The 12,800-nt window shown below is 47.9% G+C and overlaps 1 long non-coding RNA gene and 1 pseudogene across 1 annotated transcript; both read left to right on the top strand.

The window, feature by feature from the left end:
• The first annotated feature begins 2,563 nt into the window (after window positions 1-2,563).
• Window positions 2,564-3,781, top strand: LOC125940421 (uncharacterized). Its single transcript, XR_007463644.1, has 3 exons — window positions 2,564-3,073; window positions 3,155-3,318; window positions 3,658-3,781. It is a non-coding gene; the product is annotated as an uncharacterized LOC125940421 (long non-coding RNA).
• Window positions 3,782-4,227: 446 nt separating this feature from the next.
• LOC125939797 (uncharacterized) lies at window positions 4,228-4,965 on the top strand (annotated as a pseudogene).
• The last annotated feature ends 7,835 nt before the right edge of the window (window positions 4,966-12,800 follow it).

Below are 12,800 nucleotides of genomic sequence, written 5' to 3'. Positions count from 1 at the left end.
ACCAGAGGGAGTGGACACATGCATATTAGCAGCGAAAATGCAGGATTAAACAAACCAGCCATTCACAAGTCGGACAGTGCGCAAGGTCGATCCACATAGGTCGCGAAGCTTCGGGCGAAAAGCGGTTCAGAACCAATTGTCACCGACATCAGCAAGGGTGCTTATGGGAGCAGCGATTGAAGCGCGACTATGCTTGGAGGGAATAATCACTGGGAAAGAAAAAAAGCGTTTTTAAATTAAAGCGAGACGCAGTTAGATTCATTCAACGAAAATAAGATTCCTAATTCATTTTATATATGCATGGCGAGAAAAGATGCGACTGTATTTTACTAGATCATTATCAATATATACCTTTGTTCAGGGCCCACCGTGAGAGCGCCCATCGATAGCGGCGGGCGTTGACGCCGCTATCACTTGAACTGCAATGCAGCTCTTGGAGTGCGTGGAAAGGCGCGCTCGTAAAGTTCACCTGTTACAATACGCCCCCCCCCCCCCCCCCTCATATGTGTTGTGTTGCATGTCGACGTTTGTCTGAATTAGGTGACGCGGGTAGTTTTATTGTTTCTTAACCTGTGCAGTCAAAAGTAGTGAGTTGTGACCGTCAGATACTCGTTTACTTTAGTTGTTTTCGTGCAACAGCGCTGGCCGACGGGCTTGGCGTCCGACGAAAGGACGAGCACTCTACGCAATCTACGCCCAAAGTGTTCGTCGGCCTCCAAAGAAAGTATGTTCTGTGCAGCGACGCGATTTCGACACCCGTATGGCTGATCTTTTCCGGAATCGCTTTTCACGCTGAGAACTCGGAACGCCCATGAAGTCGAATGGCGGGGCATTTGAATATACAGCTCTAATGGCAGGCCTCCGAAAACAAATTTCGCGCCTATGAGAACAAAATGACGTCACTTCTGTTTTTGACGGATATGACGTCAAATTATTATTTCTTCCGCCGGAAGTGTTCCCTCCTCACACAGATGGCGCTAAGCCCCATGAACCGCCGGTAAGCAACCATGTTTTGAACGTATGGGCTTCTATGGAAGCTTCGCTACCAGGTATATTTACCTTGCAGTGCGCGAGCACACCTACTTGCTGCTGGGACGGTTCGTCGCAAAGGACCGTGTAGCTCTCCGCAGGTGAGTGCTGGCTAACTGCGCGAAATATGTTCTTTAAAGTAGTTAATGCGCATTCTTTGGTGTCTGTTTTTAGGTCGGGGACGGGGGAGGACTACGGTCAGCGCGAAGCACTCTTGCAAGAAATAGTCGACCTAGCTCCGGAAAGAGGAGTGAAGATTCGGGCTCCACGAAGGGCCGACGCGGCCAGCGCCCGTCAAGCTGCACGAGACCACCTTCGTAACGGCGCAACTACAGCGGCAGCACGAAATTCGGCGGCGCTTGCTAGGGATGCCGCCGCCGAGCTGCACGTTGCGAGGAACACTCTTGACGGCGCCTGTGAGTGCATTCGTCAATGTCCCTGTCGGCAACCTGCCCAGGGCCGGTATTTTGTAGCGATGCCTTTAAAGTAATAATGCCTTTTCGCGCTTATCGCGCTTTGTCAGTGGTCAGAACGACGGTCCGCTCGCGTTATCAACGTTGATAACGTGTTGCGCTGTTACGTAAGCTGTTAGCTGTTACGCTGCACATAGTAAATTTTCCATGCGACTTTTCATTATGCTGCAATGCCATGCGTGCAAAGCAAATGTTGACACGGTATCAATTTTTTTTGCACAATTACCTTTCTCGTGTCACTGTATATGCAGAGTGCCTCGAGCGGCCAGTCGCGCGGTAATTTGGGTGTATTCGCAGGCTCCTCTCGCGCTGGGAAAATCTGTTATGAAGCACGTATTGATCAACAGAAAGCTGTATCGGGAGTTTTTCATGTTGCTCTACAATTTTCCGATTGACAATTTTAATGTAATAATAAATCAGAAATTGATTAATTAATTAAATCTAATTATTCCATTAGGCGGAAATAAAAAAATCTGAGTATCTCCAAGCGACGGCAAGAATTACTTAGGTTCTCTGCAGCTACGTGGCATTTGCATATTTTTAAATCTTGGTGCATGGTACACACCCCGTATAATAAGAGACTATGTGCATGTAATCGATGGGAAGGAAATACGCATTCCTCGCGGAAGGTGCCTGCTATCGGAAGGCGCCATCCCCATGAATCTCTCGAACCTGCGTGGTTGCAGGGAACACGCGGCTGAATTAACAACGAAGGTGGTCAATTTCTACCTAACTACTAGGCCGTACTTCTTCGTGAAAGGAGTTAAAGGGCCTCTAAACCACCACAAATATATATATTTTGAACATTTCAAGTAAACGCGCGCATCGAGTTCAGAAAGCCGTCACGATCAACGATGCCAAACGCTGCAGCGCTACGCGCCGCGGGCGCGCCACAACATAAAAAAAATCAATGTCGTCCTCCTCTCCTGGCCTTTCCGTTATCCCCACGGTCGTCGCGATGTCACCAAGGTGTATCTGGTGATGTCAACCGGGTCGACGATGTCGATCGGTCGAGCAAGAACCTACGACTCATTGTTAAGCCCGTTTCGCATGGTGCGATTTTTCAGTGCGTTTTTCGCAGATGCGAAATTCGCAATCCCGTTTCACATGGATCCACGGCAGTTGCGTTTTTCGCATACTCGTAGCACAGGGTTTGCAAACTCGTATATTGTTCGGTATATGCTTTAGCAACTTTTTTGCTAAATTAACCACTCTGCAATGTTTCTAAACTATATATTTACACTACTGAAAGTATCATTACCGTGTTTAATAATAAAAAAAGAAATAAACAAAGCGATTCAGCTGTTTTTAGCTGCATTCTGACTGGCACGAAGGTACGGGCAACATTGGCGAGTGCGCTTTTTGCGCGAGCGTATCGTCTGCTACGCGCCATTCGCGCCTGCAAGATCGTATCTAAATGGCGCCCGTCAATAAGAAGCTCCTGCTTCTTCACAAAAAAAAAAAAACTTTACTTGCTGAAGAAGGCACTCCTGCTACAACCAAACCCCCGTCGATGGTGGGTGAGGCCGAGCTGGCAGAACAGAAAGACGGAGTCCGAGTTCTACACAACGGTGAGCCGCATTCGTACGAATTGAGTATTCTTCGTACAAGTGCGCAGGTGTAGTAATTGTGAAATCTTATTTCCTGCGCAGACCCTCTTTCTGATGACCCATGATCCGGAGGTGTTCCGAAAATATTATCGGATGACACCAGAGACATTCGAAAAACTGGATTCGTTGCTAGAAACAAGGCTTTCAAAGCAGTGGGTTTTACGGGAGCCCGTGCCCTCACGATGCCGCCTTGCCATCACATTGAGGTAAGTTAACAGCTCTAAATGTGCGTACATGGTATTGTAGTGAAAACAATTCTTCACCTGTGCTTCTGATATGCAAATACTAAAATGCTCTGCATCTTGCACGCTGTCTAGCGTGTGAACTCCTTTTTTTACAACTGGGGATTTTCGGAGTTTTGCGAAAAAGTAAACAATGTAGATCTGCCATTGCCAGAGAACTAATAGCTACATGGCATTTTTGCTGCTAATTAGAAGATAAATAAATGTATTTTTATTTCGCTGGAAGAAGGAAATGTTGCACAATGTTTTGGGAACTTATCTCCACAAGTTTGCCGAGCAATGCGTTTTCTATGTTTACTTTAGATACCTAGCATCGGGGATGCAAATTCAAGATGTTGCCATGGCATTTAAGGTAGGCATATCGACTACCAGTAACATTGTGAAGGAAGTATGTGCACTTCTGTGGGATGTCCTTCGACCCAAGTGTATGAAGGTAAGTTATCCTACAAATTTCTTAAATATGTAAGCTTGTTTAAGCAAATTATGAGACATTCGTGGTGACCGACATGCATAAGTGTTATGCGAGTTATGAAACTTCATTTATTGAAAGTTTAACCAGAACTACTATCTTCCATGTTTAACCATTGCATTTTTTTGTACGAGGGAAAACTGCAATATCTATGATTATTTACTACATTTTCAGTTCCCAGCAAACGTTGAGCAGTTCCAGGATATTGCCAAGGGCTTTGAGAGCAGGTGGGATTTCCCACACTAAATAGGTGCTGTGGATGGGAAGCATGTCCAAATAGAAGCCCCTCCGCATTCGGGATCTCAATATTTTAATTATAAGGTAAGAGAGCGTTAGTTATGTATTATTCTTACAAGTACAAAGATTTAGTGAAACACTTCTCAATGAGATGTGATTCTCTGTCATTACAGGGCACCTACTCCATCATTCTAATGACTGTAGTGGACAGCCAGCTACGATTTGTCTGCATTGATGTGGGCGCATACGGATCGCAGAGTGATGGTGGTGTATTCAAGGCATCGAACATTGGGAAACTTCTCAGCCAAGGTGCTTTAAACCTGCCTCCTCCTCAGCTGCTCCCACTGTCCACTGCCGTAGCCCCTTATGTCTTTGTCGGCGACGAGGCGTTCCAGTTGAGGCCAGACTTCCTGCGGCCGTACCCTGGCAGGTGCCTCGCAGAGGACCTGCGCCTCTTTAACTACCGCCTCAGCAGAGCAAGGTAACGCGTAACTTAAATTTATTCGTAATAGGTTCTACTATAATGTGTCTTGAAAATTGCAGAAGATGTGCCGAGAATGCATTTGGGGTGCTGTCATCAAGGTTCAGGATTTTTCGTCGACCGATGAACCTTCTACCAGAAAATGCCAGAATGGTGACACTCGCAGCATGTGCTCTGCACAATTTCCTTCGTGATGACGTGTCCTACATTCCAGAAAGATATGTGGACGAGGTAGACACCTTCGGCAACTTTGTGGAAGGGCAGTGGCGCCAGGTAGCTGAGGAGAATGCTTTCCTTAATCTGCAGCATCATGGTGCACACAATTACACAGTCTGCAGCCGAAACGCGGGATGTGTTTCGCAACTATTTTGTGCACGAAGGAGCTGTGCCGTGGCAACGTGAGCGCTGTGGCCTTCCACCATAGGTTTGCAATGACCTCTCGAAGGGCTCCTCAGTAGGACCCAATTAAATTTTTTGTTGTATACTACTAATTGGAAGGTGCCGGCTAGTAGGCGCTTTTTTTGTTCAGATAACTCTACTTTTTTGTTCCATTTAATGTGTGAGACATAGCATACTATTTTGCAGCGAACATTGATTCTGCACACCTTCTTTGAAAATATATTACGCTTTCAGGATTTTCACATCTCGGTTGATTCCATTCTACACATGAATGTCTATGTGGCTGCCAAAAAGTGTTTTGTTATGCCAAGCAAATGTGAAGTTGCAAATGCTGCCTTGACAGATACACACATTTGTTAATTGTTATGATAAATGCTACATTTTGTTATGTATTACAGAACACATTGTTTTGCCTAAATAGTCCTACACGAACTAATAATCTTCACTATTACTCTTCAAAAATGGTTTTACGTTCTTAATGTCACACTGCAGTTAAAGGGACACTAATGCGATAAAATGAAGTTCAGCTGTGTTAACAAATTTGTCTGACGCAATGTAACCATATATGCATGTCACAATTGTTTGTTATGCGATGTTCATGTACCTGTAAATATATGTGCAGAAATACATATTCAGTACTTGTATATACGAATGCTGAATGAATGAATTTGATTGACTGATTCTTTATAGCTTTATCACAATACATTCGGTAGGAGGCGAAGGGAAAAGCCTGTGAAGGATGGTTTGAGGGAGTCCTTTGGCCCCCTACTGGCAAAGAAAGCAGCAGAGATGAAATAATGTTCTTTATGTTGTCATACACTTTGACAAAACCATCATAACAAATGCAACATTGTAATACGCTGTGACGAAACCATCATTCATCTTCTGGAATTCCTTGATACAGAAGCGCTGGTGGGTAAATGCCTCGGGCATAATGTGAGGCAACATGTATGAGCTCCATGTATAAGTGAGCTTTCATGTGCTCAGGCGTCGCAGCAACAAATGGCTCTATAGCCAACCCAAAGTGCGCACTTGGGCTCAATTCCTTGTACGCTGCAATTTGATTGCTCACTGTGTCGATGTGTTTGTCAATTTATTTCAGCGCTTTTCTTCGACCCCCAGTCCTTTCTTTCGCACTCCTTTTGCGGCTTGAGCTGTCACTGCTCACCATGCTTGGACCTGGCGCCCTCTCTGAAATGCACTGATAAAGCTCATTCACAATCTCTGTTGGCTCTTGGGTCTGTTCTTCTGAGAGTGGAGCTGGCTCAACGAAGGCTATGTCTTCTTCGTTGTCGCTCACGTTGCTCACTGTTCTGCACAAAAAAGAAAACATAAAAAGAAACATTACCAAAGGGGCTCGCAACAAATCCTCCGTAAGTACTGGTTTATTACAAATATGCATGCCAAAAACACTGTGAAGTGACACAGCTACAGAAGCTCTAACTGCTTTTTGACAAAAATAATGCCACGTTTTAAGCAGTCTGATTCGCAAAGAATTAATCACACTTCTCCGCCACTCAGCGCCATATGGCTGAGGGACTACCATTCACAAGGTGCTTTACAAGTGTACTGCTCTGACAGTGAAAGACCAGTTAGACCTCAGCAAAAAGTTTACTTTATTTTGCTACCCCTATGGGTCCCTTTCATTCAGTTCTCCTTTTCTTTGGGCAGAACTTACACTGGCTTTGCTGCAAAGAAAACAAAGCAACAAGGGAAAATAAAGAAAGATAACAAGAACGAGAAGCATAAATACAAGCAACTACAAGTACCATTCCCTTTTCATTTTACCCGGACGCGGGCTCCTTTCCAGCCTATCTGTCCAGTTCCCGCCGTGCCACGGGGCAACAACGGTCAAAACCGGCGCCACCCGCGCAGAGCTTCGGGGGTGCAAAGGCTAGCTGTCAGCCTACACTGAACCATGTAATCAACACCGAACACATTTCACGAAGCTTACTGCCGCGTTGTGCCCAAGGTATTGAGGGCTTCAGAAAATACGTACACAGCTTCTTCCATGGTGTTATGTAGAAATGACATACTGCTGTAATACGGCCACTCTTTTTTTTGTTCCATCTTGAGAAGCACTCCCGCTTCTTGATGCATCTTTCTTTTCTTTCTTCTTTTTTCGAAACGTGTCGCGGAGGCTACGCCAGCGGGTCTGCGCTTCGTCGGCTCTCACTGAAAATGGATAGACGAAAACATGCAGGTAGTCAAAAGCATATTCGCGTGAATATACAGACGTGCTTCACTTTTTTGAGGCAAGAATATCAACAACGTACAGCTGTACAAAACACTTACCATTTGGTTTCATTTCTTTCAGCAGTTGTGCAATTTCATCCCACAGACGATCACGAAGGTCGGAGTCGCGGTACTTCTCTAACCGCGTGTTCCACAGAATTGGCCTCTTCTCGACTTCGGCAATAAGCTGCTCATTGAAAGCTGCCTTTGCCATTCTCGCGCGCGCGACACAAAAAGTACTTGCACACGACTAATCACTACAGCTCAGAAAAGGCTGCAGTGCTGATGCTGATTCGAGAGGGAAACCATCTGTGTGGTGGAGATCGTCTGCTGTGGATCGCGCCGTCCTGTCCCTCGCTGTTGATTGGATTGGATTATGAAAACATTTATTGAGCCTGCAGCGTCGCTTCCTCTAGCAGCAGCGGTGTACGCCCTGAGTTAGCTTCGCTTGGATGAAAAAAAAAAAAAAAAAAAAAAAAAAAAACGTGCCCTGGAAGCCGCTTGTAAACATGGAGTTCAATGTTTGAAATGCGCGCCGCGCGATGACGTTTGAGCGAGCCGCCTCCTATTGGTCGTCTGAAAAAACGCAGATGCGTTTTTCGCAGAGACGTTCAGCACGCCGAACATCGAAAAAACGCACGCACGAAGGGTCCAGCGGCCTATTTTCCGCAGCTGCGAATTCGCACGTGCGAATTCGCAGACAAAATCGCATCATGTGAAACGGGCTTTAGTCTGCTAGTAGGTACGCGCGCTCGCTGCTCTTCCTCGCTGTGTTGCTGGCTTGTGCGCGCTTGCGAATCGGTAATTACAGCCCACAAGTGCCAAATCGCTCGCGTTCCAACACAGTCGTGCTTAGCGGTCTGATTAGCTGTGCGAACAGAGTGCGACAGTGTTGGCCTTTCTAGACGTGCCCGCAACACAGGGCTCATAGCGACACGCTCCGCCTGAGCCGGCACCGCAGCAACAGCGGGTAGCCGAGAAGCGCTGAGTCGCGGCTAAGGCCCGTCCACGTTACTAGACAGTTTTAGTTACACGTACGTGGAGACTGCACGTACGCAAACGCGAACAGTCTACGTACCTTACGTGCACGCCATCTGAAACGCTTTTAGCTACACGTATGCGACGCACCACGTAGCTACATCTATCGGGAAATATGAACAATTCAATTCAAGATGAGTATTTCAGCGAAGCCAGTGATGTGCATTGATGCGTGCCGGTCATCGTCTCCGCAATGCCCGGAAGTGTGCTGTGCAAGCGTTATCTGCTGTCATCGTTGACATGGAATGAAATAAATGACCAGTCATCCTGTCGCCGTGTTTCCATGCAAGCCATCTGCGCGCGCTCAGCACGCTATCGCTTGTTCGTGATCTCGCGAAACCCCCGCGCGAAGCTCTCTACGTGCGCAAGAAACGCACGTAAAAAATCGAATCTCACGGACGTCCGTGAGACCAGCGCGCGGCCACTACGTTCTGCGCATGCGCACTGCTTACACGTAGAAGCTCTACGTACGCAAAGCCTCTACGTGCGTGTAACTAAAACTGTCTACTGGCACGGTAACTCGCCGCACGTAAAGCCGCACGCCGTTTGCCATTCGCGGGCCGCCGTTCGACAGCGGTTTTGCTCGCGAACGGCGAGGTTGGCATATGCTGCGACCCTTCTCTCTACAATGGTGATTGACACGTGACTGAACCGCGACCAGATGGTAAGCTTCCCCCTAGCATATCCTTACTATTTTCGCCAAATTATTCCTTGCGCGTGATTTTTTGCATTCTTTGTGCGCGTCGAAACTGTGCAAATATTGAAATCCTTGTCGCGGACAGCGTTGGCGCTTTATATCTATCGTGGATGCGACCGGGACCCATTCGTGCGGCAGCCTCACCGCCGCTTATCGCTCGACGGCGCCGATATCGTCGCTCGGCCTTTTCCGGTTCCCTTCAAAGCTAAAGCGGACGGCGCTTCGGAATGAATTACCGATGCTCACGAGCCACAATATTTTCTTATCGTTGTTGTCGCTCTTCACAATAATTGTACACAAAAGAAGAAAAATGCGCTGATATTAGGAGCGCCGTCCGCTGCGATGCGAGCATAGCCCGTCGGTAGCCGTGCGCTGCAGCTGAGCTCGACAAGTATCGGAGCTCTCGTTCATGTTAAACGTTTGACAGCGGATATTGTTTTTCATAAAATGTACAATTTATGCATTACTTTATCTAGCGGAAATAATTTTGCATGGAACAGAAGCTGCAGCCTATGTTTCCGTCGCTGGGGGCGGAGGCGCGCAGCTTCGCGCATCGTCGATGGCCCGTCGATCGTGCAGCGGGCGGTGCGCCGGCTGAACTACCGTATACTTTGAAGTCCGGACACCTCTCGCGCGGCAGACATTCTACGGTAGTGGAAGTCGGTTCGCCGTCGGTATATTTGCCACTAGCGCGGACGTGCCTTAACCGGAAGTGGGCAGTGACTTGAAAGCGCGTTGGCGCCGAGGAATGTCACGTGACATTTGGAAGAGCACTCGGCGAGGACAGACCAGCCGACGAGGAGAGTAGCGAAGGAAAGAGCGAAATGCGCGAGGGCCGGGTTTCGGCCATCAAACGCGTGTAACTCCGCTATTACGGCACCATTTCGAAAAATTCTCGCGGCTACGTGTTCGTTGGAGACTCGTGCACAACTGCAACACCACAACTAAATTTCGACCTCTGGGTGTTTTAGGGGCCCATTAATGCAGAGAAGCGAGGCAACAAGCAGACTATGAAACTCCGAAACATGAGACACCACGAAATAAAAATCAGTTGGAAGTCAGCGCTTGCGTCCGTTTGTCCCCTCTTTCGCCGTCCTTTGTCTAAGTCGCGCGGTCAAACGTCATGTATTTTAAACAACTGGACGACAGAATCAGTGTACACCGCCTTGCTCAACAGCAACAGCTACAACAATCCAAACAAAGAAAAGTGCTTAAGTCGCTCGTATGTTCAACGTCGCAGTTCCCGCCAATGTCTGAAACGCTGCCTTCATGGAACGTCCTTCGTAGAACATCTGCGCTACCGATACCGAAGAACATAAATCCTTAGACGCACGATGCGAGAGTACTAAGAAAGCCGCACGCGAACAAACTTGGAATTTGTCCCCGCAACAGGTATAATATATTAGACGGGTGCCAGCTTTGATATAGCTATGACAACGGGCCAAACAGTCGTGATAATTCGAACACGGATACCACAACGCCCAAGGAGCACCGGCGCTCTAAATATACGTAATCGCTATAACGGACCACAACAAGCATATGCTGATAACGCTGACGCCATAGCCGAATTCGCAAACAATACACTACCGGCACAAATTAAAACCATCCCAAAAGACCACATAATTTCAAACAACCAGTTGCTGCCATCAAATGGGTGTTTGGCCTCCAGAGAATCGAGGGAACTGCCAAAGCAAACGCGCTGTCCCGTGAATAGAATTACCCGGGACCTTCGATCCCCTGCGGAACCACCTGCGACCCGTAGTTAGACAGAAAATAACACATCGAAAGGCGCTTGTTCAGGAAACGAGACAACCACACCAGCCTGCCAAGTCTATCCAGAATACTAACCAGACGCCAAGCAGTAATCATAAGAAACTGCAGAAAAATACAAACACTATTTTCATAGACGACAAGGTACACCGAAAAACGGTAAATGTCGAGCATACGCCAATAACAAACGCACTCTTTGGAAATACCCACCCCGGTTATAGCACCTGCCAGAAGGAAAATGCCGACGACCCCACCGCAAACAGGTGAACAATGTGACTGCACAGCAGGAACGAGAAGTAGGACGCCAGTGTTGTCGTCATAAATTAAGGAATGATCGTGAGACGGGTTCTGTCGGATTTCTTTTTATTGCGATAGCAATTATATGGACACTCCAAAGCAGATTTCTGCCGTCGGCGTCGCCGTCGCCGTTGCCGTCGCCGTTGCCGTCGCCGTCGCCGTGAGGTTCCGTATGACGTCAATGGAGATGAAATCGTCGCCGCGCGCCGCCGAACGCTGTATGTGCGAGTGAAAGGGCGCGAGGGAGGCGCGCTTTCACGGGGAGTGAACGCACGGCGGAGAACAAACGCGCGTTCTGTGCCGTGCTCCCTTAAGGGCTGCAGAAGTAGGCGTCTCTTTCCTCCTTTACAATCACCATATATGTAGAGCAAACGCGCCTTCTTCTGACGCACGAGAGGCCGTGGGGGGGGGGGGAGGGGGAGGGAAGGGAGGGGACGTTTAGCTGCGGCACCAAGTGCCCATTTATATCAGAGGCTCCGGCAACAGTCACCAACGCCGCACGCATTTTGTGCGAACGCGGGAAAAACGCCGACGGCGTCGACAACAGTTCTGCGTGTTGCCGGTGCTGCTGCATGTCCAAGTTTATACAGCTGATAAAGCTACTATCATTACTCCGTATAGCTCTCTACAAATTTGCTATCGCAATTGATGCTTCGCCTTTGAGGTGAAACTGCGACAACTTTTTTTCCAATAAACATCTCCTCAGCCAGAACACCGTGAAAAGACGCATATAACGATTTTGAGCATTCGCGGGCATTGCTACTATTCCAGGGGATGGTACAGCAAAGCTGATGCGATCACGCACGACTTAACATGATGAGAGTGATCCAAAAGAAAGGAAAAGACGCTTAATATTAAAACCCCTGAGGGAGCACGGCGGAAGCGTCGTCAATAATAGCAACACCTTAATAGACTCCATCATGTGCACACTCGAATGGCAGCGGCCAGGAACGCGCGTCTGTGATTGAAATCGTAGCAAAATGCGATCGTTACTCGCCACACGTCTCGAACGCTTCGCCACGCGTTTCAGCTTCTCGGTTTTTGGCAACGAACTATTCGGCGTAGAAACGTCTTGCGTTACGACTAGAGTGCACTAGAATATGGTCGAGTGGGACGAGCGGCTGGGGCGGCGCATGCTTTGCAGTGAGGCGCCCGACGTGGAAAAATACTGTGGCGGCGCTGCGATCGAACTGGATTGGGCCGCATCAAGGTCGCGCCGTTGGAAACTGCTGGCGATACTGCTCGGCAGGGTCAATCGCACTACTTCGCGCGCTGGTATTTGCGTTCAGACCTCTCAAATGGTGTTCATAATCGAATATGACATGTATATATGTCTTAAGAACAAATGCTTTTCTTTCTCTTCATTTTATTTTTTAATGCCGCTCGGTGATTGCCCGTGCATTGCGGCCGCAGTGTCGGCTTTCATTCTACTATGTTATTGTACGGTTCCCTTTGGAGAACAAATATTTTTCTCGTTCTTCAAGCAGCATGTATCTCTCGTGTGTATTGTTCCGCATATAGTTTTCCATCAGTAGGTCTTGCGGAACGCAAACGGAGAAACATATGTAACCTTCCTGCTTGCCGCATCAAACAAGTAAAGCATATCTGCCCCATCCGGCACCTCGTACTCAGATTTCTTTCTTCTTTTGGGTTTTTTTTTTTTTTTTTTACGACCCGCCGGGGTGGCTTAGTCAGCTAAGGCGTTGCGCTGCTGAGCCCGAGGTCGCGGGATCGAATCCCGGCCCCGGCGGCCGCATTTCGATGGAGGCGAAATGCAAAAACGCCCGTGTGCTTGCGTTGTAGTGCACGTTAAAGAACCCCAG

Source organism: Dermacentor silvarum, chromosome 9 (genome assembly GCF_013339745.2).
Source record: "Dermacentor silvarum isolate Dsil-2018 chromosome 9, BIME_Dsil_1.4, whole genome shotgun sequence".
NCBI classification, from domain to species: domain Eukaryota; kingdom Metazoa; phylum Arthropoda; class Arachnida; order Ixodida; family Ixodidae; genus Dermacentor; species Dermacentor silvarum.
Note: the sequence above shows the minus strand (reverse complement) of the source record. Positions and strands in the feature narration are given on the sequence as shown.